Source organism: Parambassis ranga, chromosome 20, assembly GCF_900634625.1.
Source record: "Parambassis ranga chromosome 20, fParRan2.1, whole genome shotgun sequence".
NCBI lineage: Eukaryota > Metazoa > Chordata > Actinopteri > Ambassidae > Parambassis > Parambassis ranga.
The window spans coordinates 18268046-18282144 of NC_041040.1; the positions used below are offsets into that span (position 1 = coordinate 18268046).

Here is a 14099-nt window from a genome sequence, read left to right on the forward strand (position 1 = left end):
AGAAAATGAGAATATGGAAACATATCGCTTCCTGATCACTATCTTATATAATCACGTGTTAACAGAGAAAGACAGGAGGAAGAGAGAGAAAGATAATGGAGAGAGGTAAAGGAGGTGGTGGATGGAGGGTAGGAGGCTGGTCCGGGTATTGATGGCAGTTTGGATTGATCTAAAAACCGACCAATCAGGTGCTTCCTTTCTCCTGAGCCGCCGCAGTAGCCGCGCACGATTGGAGAATTTGCTTCGGCGGAGAGAGAGAGAGAGAGAGATGCGCACATATACACAAAGACACACGCACGCACGCACGCACGCTGCCTCAGCTCAGCTCGCTTGCGTCCAGTTGCACGCACCGCACACTGGAAAAAAGGGGAAGGGAGACTATCTTGCTCTCCGAAAGCCGCGCAGTGGAGCTTTTGCCCCGGAGAGAAGAAGGAATGTCAGGTGCAGCGGGAGGAAACTGAAACATAAAAAACATGAGGAACAAACTCTAACTCTTACGTCCTTTTTTCTTCTCTCCGTTAAACCAAGCTGGACATGTGTGTTGAAGGAGTGCGTGCGCTCGGACAGGTAAGTGGGCATGATGTGTATCTACCTATAAGTTTGTGTGTGCGCGCGTGGCTGTCAAGTGACGGGCGTGTGCCACCGCCGCCGCAGTTTTGACAGAACTGCTAAATAAATATGAGAATCTTCACGCTCAGAGTTTGACCATGCGCGCATTTATTTTGCACTTGCGCCCCCGAAATATTGGGCACTAAAGCAGAAAGAAAGAAAGCAGGAGAAGATGAGGAGGAGGCGGATGGTTGTGGAGGAGAAGGAGGGAGAGAGGTAGAAAGGAAGAAAGAAAGAAGTAGTGTGCGCACCAGTCTAGTTTTTCGCTTATAATGAGTGTATTTGGCTCCGGCGCGCCTCAAGTGTTTTCTCTCTCTCTCTCTCCTGGGGTGTTGTTGCACACACACACACGGTGCCTCGGTTGAGTTAGGAATGATGGACAGGCTGCTGTAACAGAGTGGGAGTTGGGAGGCTATCCGATCTCTCTCTCTCTCTCTCTCTCTCTCTCTCTCTCTCTCTCTCTCTGATGCCGCACCAGTGTAGCCAGACTGAAATTTACGCGCACTGCAGGAAACAGGAGTCCACTCATTGACTGCAGCCTCTCTATAAGTCGCTCTCTCTCGCTCTTTCTTCTTCTACGCTCACATCTCTCCGTGTGGATGGAGAAATAACATAAAGACCTCCTTGTTGGTAGTGAATGCTGCTGCTGCTGCTGTTTCTGTGTGCAGAAAGACGCTTTAAGCTGTCCCCCTTGTTCACGTTGCATCATTGAGCACAGAGTGAGGATTGCTTGGCTGCCAATCTTATGCAAGGTGTGCAAATGTTTATGGACACACTGTGTGTGTGTGTGTGAGTGAGTGAAAAAAGGAGCAGTAGATGAAGTGGTGTTATGTACAGCTGAATAGTTAGGACCTGTGACATGATGCAGACAATGTGCAGGCAAAGACTGCAAAACTGCAGAGGGGGAGAAGTTCTTTAATGGAGGCTTGGGGGGTGGGGGGGATTTGTAGTGGTCTTCAGTTCAGTGTCACCTATATGATTTTTTTGATGTCAGGGATGAATGAAAAATAAAAAAAAACTCTAAAAAAAATCACTAAAATCTCTACATATACCAGCAAATGTATGTATTTTGTTTTTGTGACGTTCCCGACCTTCAGTTATCTGACTGCATGCATGACATGCAATAAAGAAGACTTTAGCCTAATAAAAAAAGGCCCCTCACCGATCATCCTATCCCATATCCCATCACTTCCTGAGCCCTCTGTGCAATTTATAAAAGCCATTGTCTCCCCACTTTCCCCAACATTTGTCAGAAGGGTGTTTTTTTAAACCTGCGCTTTGAAAGAATGGAATTAACCATTAACCGGCTGCCCAGAAGCATTAACAGAGAGGGGTGTTAAAGATGAATGCAGGATGTGCGTGTTTTTTTTTTTTTTCTTGGGGGGGGGGGGGGGTCTGACTCATAGATGTTGTTGTTAAAGCAGCTTGGCTAAAAGAAGCCTTAGGAGATTGGTGCTCAAATTGTGGTGGTGAGATGCGCTGGTTTCAAACTGCTCAATTTAATCCAGCAAGTGAAACAGTCTGGGCAAGTACGACATCGTAGGAAAAAAAAAAAAAACATGAGACATGCCTTCACCCTTCAAACACAAGTTTTGGTCATATGTCTCTGTGGCACAATTACAAAAGCACAAATAATGAAAATCATCATTTCTCTGATTATTAAATTTACAAAAAAGAAAAAATGCAAATAGAGTGGAATCTGAATGTAAAATATATTACCATGTGCTTCTAACTGTTATAAATGTTAAGGGGGTATAAAATAAAGCTTCACATGCAGTAACAGTGTGCATTTTACATCATTTTTTTATGCTATTCTGCAGTAATCCTGAATCATGAGTCATTCTTGGCTTCCTAGTTGTAAATGGGAGTGTAGTATTTTTTTATTTTTAACTTTTTTTGTAGTGCAAACACATTTTATGTACGATGTAAAATAAACTGGATGCAACGTCACATTTTTGATCTGACAGAGCCATTTATTAAATATGGTGCATTCACAAGCAATATTTTTTTTTTTGGGGGGGGGGGGTCGGACTACTAAAGATGGTATTTGGGACAGCTCTCATGATTTTTAACCTACTTCTTCTATTATCTTTTTCTTCTTCTTTTTTTTCTCTCTGATGCTAGAGTGCTGCACTGTGCGCCTGTCTGGTAATAATAATAATCCACTGTGAACATGCACATGTTGCAAATTGACATAATGGCCTCCTCAGCCTTTATTAGATGCTCTTTGTTGGTATAATATTATGTATATTTGTCCACTCAGGGATGTTTTTTCTTGCTTGAAAGGTTCCCCAAGCTAATTGCAGCATTATGAATGTCAGGGTCCAGAATGTTTCATCTTCAAGCAAGGCTCGAGTGTTTGAATATCACATTGTGTTTGATGCTGATATTACTGTGTTGAAGGCCAAACTGTGTTAATCACTGGGAATCCCCCTCCCCTCCCCTCCCATTTGACACCAGCTACACAAACCAGCCTCGAGTGCTGTGTCAACTCAAGTGTGAAACAATTGTGTAAGTATCAGTCAGTCATTAAGGACGAGCAGACATCTTGAATGGAGTTTGTTGGGGGCAAAATGAATGCTCGTCCCAGTTGCGCATTAGCTCGCGAAGAATTAAAAATGGGAGTTTGGTTTCAACAAATCCCCCCCCCCCCCCCCCCCCCCAAAAGGTATCATTATCATCAGGCAACAACAGGAAAACCTGTCTCTCCTTTAAACCCATTAAGACTATAAGACTCATTAAGACATTTTTTCGCTGATGGTTTCTTGTGATTGTGTGGAATCACTCTTAAAAGCAAAAAGGTGCATAAAGAAATGGCCTCAACACACAGGTGAGTGGCCATTTCATTCAGCAGCTAAGACCATATACAGGAAACAGAGGTTTCAACAGCACCGTTTAAAATCATGAATCACGCTTTAATCGCCTCTTCCAACTAAAAGTGGTCATTCACCCTTTCCATCTGCCAACCAGGTCATTTAAAAAAAAACAAAAAACAAAACATTGCTTTTATTCCAGTGTTGATGAGTCTTGTCAGTGATAGCATCTAAATCCTGGATGCGACGAGGTAAAATAATCCCCTGCTTCTCATGCAGTGGCATGCTGTTTATTGTGTGGCTTACGGAGATAAATGGTGCATGGAATCTAGGTGTTAAAAATTTCTTGGGACACACTCTGGGGATGTATGTGTATGGAAATGAAGGGGGTAGTGGTGCACAAGATTCAGGTGTAATCAGACAATGTCGTCACACCTTGCATTGGATAGGCTGTGTGTGTAAGCCTGTTGGTTTGCTTCCACCTTGGCATTGTTGTTGGATGCATGATGATGCCAAAGGCAAGAGGTCGGCCAAAGACCGCAGCCTTCTTACGAGGCCGACTTTATACTAGGAGGCCGGGGGTTCAAGTCTGGTCAAGTCTGGCTGTTACATTTCCTCGCTTTTTATGTTCACTTTTGCCGATTGCTTTAAAGCCTATTCATTTTCTCTTGGTTGGGTTTCAATGTAGAATTCAATAGTTGGATTTAAGGATTAAATTATTAGTTTGTTTGGGGTTGTTTTGGTTACCATGGTTACAACTGATTTGCAGCCTGGAAAAAGAAGTGACAGTGCTCTAAAAGCATTCCTTTTCAGACTACCAGCCAAATGTTACCTTCACAAACTGACAAATTGCCTAGTTTTATATTTTTTATTTCCAGAAGAAGGCATAAAAAAACTTCACTAACAGCACAACTTAAATAAAACCTTATCCGAGCCATGTTAGAAGAGCCTGTCCACTTTCTGTTTGTGCCGAAACTGGTTGCAGTTCATTTATTTATTTATTTTTATTTAACCTTTATTTAACAAGGTAAAAAAAACATTGAGATCCAGATCTCATTTACAAGGGTGACCTGGCCAAGTGGTCAGCAGCACACGTCAAGAACATTAGAACAACAATTAAAAGTTGTCAAACAAGATGAAGACAGTTATCAAAGCAGTAAAACAAGTGCAGCAATAGGATGACATCTTAAAAACACAGGCACTGATGAATGGATGCTTTTTGCCTAATGCGTAACAAATAATTTAAAGTTTTAAATGAAAAAAGCTCAGAAATTTTTCAATCTGTCTGGAGGGTATTCCACACTGAAGGGGCAGAGTAGCTAAATGCCCGCTTTCCTGGTTCAGTCCGCACATGAGGAACCTGCAGGTGGTAAATGTCACTGGATCGTAAGGCACAGTGGCTGATAGATCGCTGGAGAAGCGTACACAGATACGATGGAGCCAAACCAAGTAGGGTCTTATAGACCAACGACATCCAGTGTGTGTGCCTCCTTGTGCTCAGGCAAGGCCACTCAGCTTTAGCATACAGTTCACAGTGATGGGTGAGGCGGTTACAGCCAGTCACAAACCGCCACAACGTCACCATGATCAATCAGTGGTAAAAAGGTTGCCGATACCAGAAGGCTGCAGGCTCTAAAAGAAAAACATTTGTTCCGAAAATAAAACCCAAGTTTTGGAAGAAGAATTCCCAAGAATTGGAAAAGAAGTGTCATTCTCAATATAAGGTAAATTTGCCAGTAACATGCTAGCATTCTGTAGTTAATGCTGATGGCCGATGGCGATGGCGATGGCCGGTCAATGGCCGAAAAATCTATTCTCTTACTTGTTTCCTTTCATTAAAGACATGATATTATTTTCCTGAATTCTTGTTTTCTCTCCATGACATTCACATATTTGGGCTACATATAGGACGCTATTCATATTTAAGAGCTCCCCCTATGGAACAGGAAGTTCACTCAGTAGGACTTCCACTCATAGGCCTTACAGTATTATCATACAATTATCAACATAGTGAGTGCGCCACTTCTCTCTTAACGTCAGTATATTGACATGTAGAACAGAAGCACGTGTTGCCAAATAGGCATCAAAGACTTATAAGAGCTTGTCGCGGAAACAGCATCGACCCATCAGGCGTTAGAAGCGTTTCACATGACCTCATGAGCTGAACAGGCTTTCAGAAGACAACAAATGTCCATCACTTGACTCGTCGATACCATTAGGAAGAGACAGTGTCAGTTCACCCTTCTTTGACCTGTTTCCATTTCCCTTTTCCTTTAAATTTTAAACTTTCAGTGCCGTACAGTGGAGCAACCGAGCCCGGCGCTGACATTACTGCACTATGGGTTTCTTCTGTATGGACGAGAGCAACATTAGGATGATTCATTTCCTTACTCTGGCTGTCAGTGATGGATGGGTGGCAAAGCATTTCCTTCAAGAGCACTCAGCTCTATTAAAAGCAAGTTTGATCATGGGCAAGTATGTAGGGCATGGCATTATGATCCTCACCTCGAGAAACGCTCAGCGAATATTAATCCTATTAACGGATGTTTTTTTTTATGGTATAACGCTGAGAATCAGCTTAGACGTGATGTTTTATTTAAATACAGACAATAAAAACATCAAACTGCGACGGAAAAAACATGAAGAAATGAAAAATTAGAGTGCCGTAGGAAGAGAATGAGAATATTGCATCTGCATATTTCGTCCGGTGTTTTATTGGAAGAATGACTTTGCAAGCCGTGAAGACAGCAGAGCCATTTGATTGCCAATAGGCTGCATGAATAGTTAATGTACAATTGAAAGGGGGGGGGGGTAGGATTTCCATCTTCACATTCGCGTGTTTGCTCAGAGACTTTTTCCCTTTTTCTTTTTTAAATAGCTCTTAAGGATGAACCGTCATTATGTAATCGTTGTGCGTTTTTTTTTTCTGCCTGCGATCCTGAGGGCTGCCTGCAAGTGTTTTATTTTGTTCCCTGCTTAAAAAGATGGTGGGGGGGGGGGGGGGGGGGTCGGCTCTGCCTTTTTTTTTGGTCACATCCAGGATGTATAAATGTGTTTTATTCACCTGGGCACATACCCCCCTTAGATTTACATTTTCCAAGCTTTAGGCATTTTCACTTTCACGTTTGTACTCAGCAATTTACACAGAATAAAGTGGCAGACATTCTGCAGCGTGCTCAAGGGGGGAGAGGATTTGGGTTGGGCTGGGGGCGGGGGGGGGGGGGGGGGGGGGGGTCAGCATGGTAAATACATTATATTGGGATTAAAATGTTGGTGAGATGCTTTTTCCTTAGCTTTACGCACGGAAAAATCTGAATGTTTGCAACATATTTGACTTCAAAACTAATTTTTCTCACCCACAAGTGTAAAATAAATTGAAATGCACGGTACTGTTTATTTAAATGGCAAAAAAAATGACAACACTTTGAATTTTCCCATGGCACTTGAAAGCTCTAAATTACAGCATAAAATGGATATTTAAACTCACGTCTTTTTAATTAAAAACAAAATCACAACAACCAAATGCTTTGTACTATCAAGATTCTAACAAAAACAAAAAAAATTGCACTTTACACTACAACTGCTAAACTATGATTGACTCTCCTGCAACCAACGAATCACACTACAAAAAACAAAACAAAAAAAACAGCCATCTACTTGTAAAACATAAATAGTTACAAATCTTTATTAGTATTAGACTATCTAGATTAGTATTAAACTTCACAAAAACACATTTGAGTCTTTATTTCCATCCATGATTGTGCCATTTTCACAGAGTTGCAGGACTTTATACTGTGTGGCAGTGACAAAAGAGCCCACCCTGACTTAATAAAAAAAGAAATGTAATGAAAAAATGTCCAATGCTTGGTTGGGTTTTTAAAGGGTTAACTAGTCCCTCCATTTTCAGTTGAATTGTTAATATTTCTTGCACAACTGCAGTTGCATTTGCCTCCAGTGGACTCTTTTAACTGAAAAGTCATGTAGTATCCTGACAGAGTGGAAGGGGGCGAGTCACGTCAGTTAGATGTCGGTGTCACGATGCAAAGAGAGAAACCCTGATGTGTGGGGCTGATAAAACATTAGCCTGTCAGACCCGCTCACCGTTCACGTGCAACATCGCTGGGATGTGAGAGAGATGTTAATTGGACCATGCCAGTGCTTTATGAGATGGAGAGGGAGACAGAGAGAGAGAGAGAGAGAGAGAGAGAGAGATGGACAGGGCGTCCATACTGATTTATAGATCTGAGGTGGATGAGAATCGAGCTGCAGGGGGTTTTCCACTAGAGTTAAGACGACAAATGGAATTTTAATACTGCTTGAATAGTTCTGGAGAAGGCTAAAGTCAATGCTGAGTGATATAAACAAGTTATAGATTCTATCTGGCTGTCCTCAGAGAGAATGTGGATGATAAGATGCATTTTTTTGGCCTTTTTTAGATTTAAGCACAAACTGGCTTCTCTTTCATCATCTTAGAGCAGTCCTCAGAATCACTACTTGTAGTAACATCTGCCCGCTTCTTTACCTCAAGACCTAATGTGCCGTTTTTATGTTTACTGTTTAAGTGCTACCAAGTGTCACACATCCCTCCATACCTAATTTTAAACTTTTACACCCAGTAGATACACATTTTTAATTAGGTTTGTGTGAATACCTAACTTTAGAACTGCTGCCAAAAATGCAAGACTGTGGCGATGCCTCATGTTGCCAAAAGCCTGCAGCAGGATTGTATTATGTGGGCCTATAAGAAAGGAAATACCTTTCCAAACCTGCAGGTGGCAGTAGTCGTCATCGGTCATTCAAAATTGCATGAGCTGATCTGCCCCGATTATATTGCTGCTACACCTACATTATTACAATATTTCTAGAATTATTATAAGAACTTTATGGCCTCCATAGCACCCCCATTCATTCTGGACCGCCTGGGTAGCGCCCCCTGTGGAACAGGGAATTCCTCCACAAATAATTTAAATGGTGGAAGTTTACACTTTATATCATAGACTGTATATAAAGATGGACGATGTGGGTTTGTCTCTGCCCACAACATATTTGGCTTACTGGTGCAGCCATGTTGGAAAAAGTCTAAAGTCTGCATATTAGAGGTCAAAAGGTGAAGCCACATGGTTACCAAGACTTTTTTGCAAACATGGCCGCATACCCAGCCATCATTGAGGTGTTACAGTCTGACGTTGGGCAGCTGTCATGTCATCTATCTTTATATACAGTCTGTGGTTTATATATGCAGGACTAGATCTGTCTGTTTACCCTAATCAATAACTGATGAAGACTCTTGCTACCAGCTTAAGTGAAGAGTTACTTTGTCTTATCAGGGGACATGCTTTTTAGCTTTTAGCTGCTTTTGGGTTGACTCAGTGGTAGAGACAATCAGAGAGGGTGAGCTCTCTTACCAACAAACTCTGTCACCCACTGCCAAAACTAACTAGGGTTGAATAGTGCCAACACAAGGACCACAGATGCTGACCTGACCAATGGTCTGAAAAGCAGATCATCCTCTTGGTGTGCTATGGCCCTCAAGTTCTACAAATACATAAAAACACACTCCAGACTCCAACTTGCAGTTTTCAAATTATTACATTTTATGGCTAAATCTTCAGAATGCTCTTTCAAAAAAATATAGAGGGCAGCATTTCTCTGCTAGGAGTGATTCTCATTAACAGATCTGTGTGTTCTCACAGTGCTGCAGTAGTTTTAACTTGGGCATCACCAGCTTATGCATTATTTGGACAGTGAGGTGGCATATTTTATCTGTTGCTACTCCTAACACCCCCCCCACCACCACCACCACCACCACCACCAAGTCTCCGTGGGCACTTAAAAAGCAGTGTGGCGAGCATCAAGCACCCCCCCCCCAAAAAAAAAAAAAACTCTCGCACTTCATCCACTCATGAGGGAATCTACCTGGCAGCAAGGAAGCAAGCTTATCTGCGTATGAAATGCTAATGTGAATAGCCTCAGCCCTGCTTTGTGGATGAGAGCACAGAGAGACCCCTCTGCTTGTTGTAAAACCCCACCTGCTTCTGCGTGTTTTAGCATGTGTGAAACGGTGAAGCCTGCCAAACTCCGCTAGCTAGTTTAGACTCCTCAGACACGACGCTGGCCGAGTGCTGTGGGTGATTTGAATATATTTCCATCCTGAATTCGACTTGTGTCTTTTTCCTCTGCACTTAGGGGGAGGTTGACAGTAGTAATAAGAGTAGTAACCATTTTTAAAATTCATTTATTATAAGCAGTCAGTTCACTGGTTTGTTGATTTGCAGTGGAATTTTTGTATGTTTTGTAATTATATTTTTTAGTGAACTATTTTTTTTTTTTTAAATGTATTACTTACTCAGATTTCTAAAGGCAAACTAAACATGTAAAAGTGGTATTTTTGTATTCTTTAACATTAAATATTTTCAACCAAAACACTCAGTGTGCGTTTAAAAAATATGCTTTAACAATTTATTCATCTTCTGGCTGGTCTTTTTTTTTTCTTCTTCTTCCTTTGGTTAGCATATAAACCAAACATTCCTGCTAGCAAGTGTTATCTAGTGGATTACAGGGCTCATGAATGAAATGAAAATATTGATCTATGGTGCTACTGATGCCTTTCTGCACTGTGGCGAATATATCTCTGCTCTCTTGCTGGTGAAATGGATGCAAGATGAAAAGATGGCATCCCTGTAAAACCGAGTCAGTCAACTGTCATCTTTAAACTTTCAGCAGCACAGACGATGTGTTTTCCCATTTGTAGCATCAATCATTCATCCATTATCTGAACCCGCTTTGGTCACTGGGGGGGCTGGAGCCTATCCCAGCTATCTACGGGTTAGAGGCAGGGTACACCCTGGACAGCCAGTCCATCACAGAGCAACATACAGACAGACAACCATTCACACTCAGACCTACGGGCAAATTAGAGTGACCAATTAACCTAACAGGCACGTGTTTAGAATGTGGGAGGAATCCGGATTACCCGGAGAGAACCCACACAGGCACAGGGAGAAGGTGCAAACTCCACACAGAAAGGCCCGAGTCAGAATCGAACCGGAAACCTTCTTGCTGTGAGTGCTAACAGTGCTAACAGTAGGTATCAATTAGCAGCTGGATACACAGAGCTGAAGCATCTCTCCATGCCACAGAGTAAGTATTCATATAGTTTTATCTGGGAAACACACTGAACACAAGGGACTTAAATATACAATAAAAAAATAACAAACACACTAGTAGCAGTGATTTTAGTGGTTTGATTGTGATCAGGAAGTTAAGCAGCAAATTCAGTGCACATGCAGCACAGCTGGTCATTCTACACTTCTCAAACTCCACGGGTTACTTTTTTATTGTTTTTTTCCCCCCAAGAGCACAGTTTTTCTCAATTTTCATATGTTTTTATTCAGGGATACAATAGCATTTTTTTACTTCTTTATGAGCAGTTTATAGTCTGTTTTATTCCATAGATAATAATCTGATCGGCTGATTAATTGAATTTTCCTTACATCCAGGCATAGGGCCAGTTCTCTGTATTTGATGGACTGTTGTGCGTGTGCATGTGTGTGGCAGCGCTGTACTAAGACAGGAGAGAGATGATGATGCGAGTTGAAAAACTGTCCCCCCCCCCCCCCCATTTGCAATGGCCAGCAGATGGGTGCTGTCTGCTTCATCCTGGCACTCTGTGCTGTATGATGAGAACTCGAGAATCCAGCCATTAAACACACAACAGATGGGACATTTTCCATCTTCAACCCAACTCTCATTAAGCAGCCAAACAACATATAGTAGGGTTGATGAGTGCAGGCATGTTTTCTAATTTGGCACCATGAGATGGAAGGGGGGAGAAAAAAATGGAGGAAGATCTCCTCCTTCACAGATATAATTAAGGTTGTTTAACTTGGCATGTAAACATTGAGGAGATGAAGCCGTCAGGGAGCTTCTCTTGCTCTCATTTCTGCCAACCTTTGCCTAGCGAGGAGTGGTGCGTTTTGAGGTAATCAACGCTGAGCGTTAGGACAGATGGTGATTGGAGGGTAGTGTACCGGAAGGACAAGTCGCTGTTGACTTTGAGAGAATTGGTGGGAGGTGGTGACAGACACACCATCCTTCCCCCCCACATTACTCAGTGGGAGTCATTACTGCAATGGGCCTAATTACCTTCAGGCCTAATCTGTGTTTAAAAACCTGCTGCTTATTGCTTTTAATTACCCACAAGTCTTGGGAAAAAAAGAAGATTGAAATGCAAGGTTGGAACATTTGTATGTGTGGAAAACAAAAAGGAAACAGATGCAGGGATGCATGGAATGTGCTAAAATCCAGCAATATTTCAGCTTTAGTGCACTCTGCAGCGTGTGTGTGTGTTAGACAGTGTATTTTCTTTTCTTTTTTTTCCCACAGGTTACACCTTCATTTTAGATTTTGTGCTGTCAGTTGCCTGAAAGTTAAATTGCTCTCGTCATATTTAAGGCAAGAAAAAAAGTAAAGCGAGCTCATTCTCAGATCTTCAGATCTTTATTTGACAAGAAGACGAGTCGAGGGAAGTGTTATCCGTAAGACCGACTCATGATTATTAGATGATCTTGAGGTTGTTTTCTGCCGACCATCCTTGGGTTATGTAATATGATCAAAGTCTTGCAAGGTGCTGGAATATGTGCTCAAGTTGGAGGAGAAAATATCAATCATTCGTTTCTGTGTAAAGAACAGAGATTCCTATGAAATGATTGGGAGTTTTTTTTAATAAAAACATATTTAGAAATATAATTAAATTAAATGCCACAGTTAAAAATTCACCATGTGCAATAATAAGATTTATTAAATCATTTTGCATTCCTCCACAGAACTAAAGAACTATCAAACAGTCATGTGACAAAAATTCAGCAAGTTTTTGGCAGTATTTCTTCAGTTGATGTGCAGAGTGGAAAAACTGGCCTGTACAGACTGTAAAGAGGCAAATATTTATAGCATGTCAAGCTGCTAATGTTGGTAACATGTGTGGGCACTTAGAAAATGTAATTTTTTTGTAAACTGAAGAATGGTCTTTTTTTATGGCAGAAAAAAAGACTGGGGCTCTGAAGGGTTAAAAGCAACCGAATGTGCTCTAACAGAGAAAGTGTTATATTTTGTGTCAACTTTTCATGTATGAAACTATTTTTATGCAGCTGTGTGAACAGACTTTTCATCAGGTCAGGAGTGGGAGCAAAACAAAAGCTTAAGCAGGAACAAAGAAAGGACTCACAGGGCAGTTTGTGTCGAAAAGCTAACCACTAAAACAGCTCGTTCAGCCATGACGTAAGATGGCATACTACAGTCTGCTTGGCTGAATGGCTGGCAACTTCCTCTCCAACCATTTGTCTCTTTCAATTTGGTGGAACCTCCAGGGTGTGCCCCACACTTGCTGATCAGACTGATCTGCTTCCTTTTGCCAAAGATGAGCAAACCATCCAGCTGTCTCCAGGCAAACAAAGAAAAAAATATATATTAAAAAAAATGAACAGCACTCCAGTTCAATGCAAAAGCTCTCTGACCTATGTTCTAATGTTTCCACAGCCTGGTCAGTCATACCTAATAATAATAATAATAATAATAATAATAATACATTGAACATATATAGCGCTTTTAGGACAGTCAAAGACACTTTACAGATGCATTATTCTTCACACCACATTCACACAGTGGCAGTGGTAAGCTACAGATGTAGCCACAGCTCCCCAGGGGGAGACTGACAGAGACGTGGCTGCCAAGGTGCACCTACGGCCTCTCCGACCACCGCTGATTCATTCATACACATTCATACACCAGTGAGTGCACTGGAGGCAATGTGGGTAAAGTGCCTTGCCCAAGGACACACAACAATGACTAGTCAGTTTGACTTCCAACTGCACCAATCAAGAGTGTCCATCTAAAAATGGGCGGGCTATATGCGATGACTTGCTTCCTGTGTTTTGTCTGGGTCCTTCATCATAGCAAAGATGTGCATGTCTTTGGTATTGTCTGTAGGTGTGAGTGAGTTGTTGGCCATCTCTCTCTCTCCGTCAGCCCTGCTATAGACTGGCTACTTGTCCAGAGTGCAATCACTCCTTCCCACAGAAAGGGTTAAAATATTGGTTAGATGGATCCACTAAAACCATTACTACCATTTTATTTGTATAGAACAGAACATGGACTGCCAGGCTGCAGAATGCATCTCTAAAACCTGCAGCACATTGAAGGTAGAGCTCCTTCTGATTCAGCAGAAACATAAAAATAAATGTTCAGACCTCAGGAACATTTCACAGCAGCGTTTCATTGTGATTTCACATAAACACATATTGCTGTGTCACTAATTTTTCCCCCTCTCTGTGTGTTGTTCTGTGCTTACTCTTGTTTACTTGTGAAACATCGCCCGAGACTATAGAGGCAACAAACCTGTAAACGAATGGAAAATGTTTGTTTCTTATTGCTGAGGTGAGAAGTCAAGAGTCTCTCTCTCTTGCTGCTTGCTCCGGCCCTATCTCTGTTTCTGTGGACAGAACAGCAGTTCAGTGATATGTGTTTTGACCCGCCCTGGTCTTCTGCTGTCTGCAGTTTGACACCGACTGAAAGCTGATGGTGGTGAAATCAAATGCAGTGCTCAGCGGGAGGCCGAAACATTAGCTATTAGCGACAGGTGACGGGAGCCTGTTCTCTCCCTTTCTGCCTGACCGAAATGAA

At 41.9% G+C, this 14099-nt stretch overlaps 1 protein-coding gene across 2 annotated transcripts in view; it reads left to right on the forward strand.

Moving 5' to 3' along the window:
* Positions 1-377: 377 nt before the first annotated feature.
* LOC114453038 (cadherin-18) overlaps positions 378-14099 on the forward strand; it is a 104682-nt gene continuing 90960 nt past the window's right edge. For both annotated transcript variants that reach the window (XM_028432653.1, XM_028432652.1), the window contains exon 1: positions 378-567. The gene's annotated coding sequence lies outside the window, so the exon portion shown is untranslated. The remainder of the gene's footprint in view (positions 568-14099) is intronic.